Source organism: Onychomys torridus, chromosome 3 (genome assembly GCF_903995425.1).
Source record: "Onychomys torridus chromosome 3, mOncTor1.1, whole genome shotgun sequence".
Taxonomy (NCBI): domain Eukaryota; kingdom Metazoa; phylum Chordata; class Mammalia; order Rodentia; family Cricetidae; genus Onychomys; species Onychomys torridus.
In genome coordinates, this window is record NC_050445.1 from 32549562 (window position 1) to 32551870 (window position 2309).

Here is a 2309-nt window from a genome sequence, read left to right on the forward strand (position 1 = left end):
TCATTGCCAAGTGGGGGGCTCCCCATCAAAGAATTATTCCTGTGGTAGGTCGACTTGTTGAATATCAGTTGTCATCTGCTGTATATTCTTAATTGTCTCCTGCAACAGTTTATAGACAGCAATATAAAATAAACAAAATGAATGATGCTGACACTGCAGCAGAGAGTGCTTGAGACAGCTGAGCTGCAGTGGGGTCATGGCACTAGGGGTGAGAATGTGGAATGCAATTCATGTGAGAAGCCTGTGGGAGCCCCAGGGAGAGTTCTTTTCTCTGTGAAGGGAAGGGTGCCCTAGAGTTGCAAATATAACCCCAAATGCAACTAGCATGTTTGTATAAAGTGAGCAATGAGGGCAGTGGATCCCTCTCTAAAGAGTGAGAGTCTTGAAGCCACCACAAACTCTAAGTGAATTCAGGAAACAGTTTAGCTTTCCTCCTCTTGGGACCAACAACAGGGAGGGGAAGAAACTCATAGACATCAGTAACAAATCAGCAAAATAACCCTCTGGGCAGGTTATGCTTAGCATGCATCCCATCACTCACATAGTTGGCCAGCCATTTATCCAGACTAAAACCCAAACCAAATCTCTCACAAGAGGCAGAGTCAGGAAATCAGCTCCTCCTCTATAGATATCCCAACTCAGTGTGGGAAGACGGGACAATTCTTCATCAGATGTTTCCTTCCCAGCACTTAGGAAGGCTCCTCAGAGGGCATAGGCTCCTTAATTCTAAGTCGGAGCCCCAAGAGGCCTATCTTTCTCAACCAGAACTGAATTCAGATGTACCTCCTAGGAATATCAGAGAGACTCAGTCTGTTTCAGTATCTTGGAACATGGTAGTCTTTCCCAGACCTCTCTGGACTCAATGAGAGGAGCAGAGTCCTGGAACACTTGTCATGAGATGCCTCCTGTGTAACCTGTCTCTGGCCAGAAAGCCCCAGAGTAAGGCTGAGTCCTGTGGGGTGTAGGGGAATCTCACTGGGGCCTCCAAAACTAAAGTAATCCACGTGAGAAAGATACAGACCACCATACTTGTTAAGCCAATTAAGAGCATGAGAGTCCTTTTAAGTTTTGGATGGCAACCAAAAGCAGACTAATAACTCAGAAGTCTTTTTGGTGCTGAAGCTAAGGGATACAGCATTTTAAAAGCAAGAACTACAGATATATTAATGTTAGATAAGGGTCAGAGTAACCTTGCAAGATCTGTTTTGGCAGAATATACTAATAATTTCAAGCAAAACATGACAATTAATTTGATTTATACCTTTTCCAGTTATTTAGTTTATGTTTATTAAATAAACATTAATTATTTTGGTTAATACATCTAGACCATGGGCAGGGTCATGGGAATGTATAATGTGTTACTAAGGCAGACATGGCTGTTCAGGAGGTAGAGGGCTGAGGAGGAGTAGCCAAGCAGACAGAAAATGGTGTCAGGACAAGATGGAGTTACCTTAGTCATTTTGAGATCAGCATTATTAAGGAAAATCTCCTGGCATTGCTTGCTAAGGGTCAGTACACAGAAGCTGTGGTCCAAAGGGGGCCAAGGCTACACTTTGTGCTGGAAGCCAAACTTGAAAATGTATAAGAGCTTCTCAGATGGTGCTGGATTTGAAGGCATAAAGGTGTCATGGAGATCAGCTGCTTGGCGCTGTGAGAGGCTAAGGAGGCCATTAGTGAAAATGAAGCCTCAATTGCAGTAGTAGCCCCAAGATCGAAACAGTCATGGAAAAAAGTTGAGGCTTGGTACCATGTGATAGGATCAGCATCCCTGAAGAGAGGACAGGAGAGGCTGTTGTTGAAGGTTCAGCTTGCTTGCAGCAGAGAATCTAGAATTTTGGAGATGCCAGTACCATGGGATGACCACCAAGGACAGTAGCAGCTGTGGAGTAGAACTAGCCTGAAGCTATGAGACAAGCTCTGTGTGTTGTGGATGGCAGAGCCAGACAGGTAAAGCCTTCAAGCCCTTCAGAGCCTGGAAGATCATGAATCCTAGAAATTAGACACTAAACTTTTTGCAATGTTAGGCTTTGGTTTTGCTTTGATTTGCTTGTGACTGTGCCCTGGTTGTTCCCTTGTGGAGTAAGAAAGTATAATTTCTCTATAACACTCCTAGGCAGCTGGTCCTGAGGTGTATAAGAAACCAGGTTGAGCAAGTCACAGGGAGCAATCCAGTTAGTGACGTTCCTCCATGTCATCTGTTTCAGCTCTTGCCCTTACTTCCTTTGGTGATGGACTGTGATCTGGAAGTATAAGATGAAATAAACCTTTTCTCCACAAGTTGCTTTGGGTCATGCTATTTTGCCACAGCA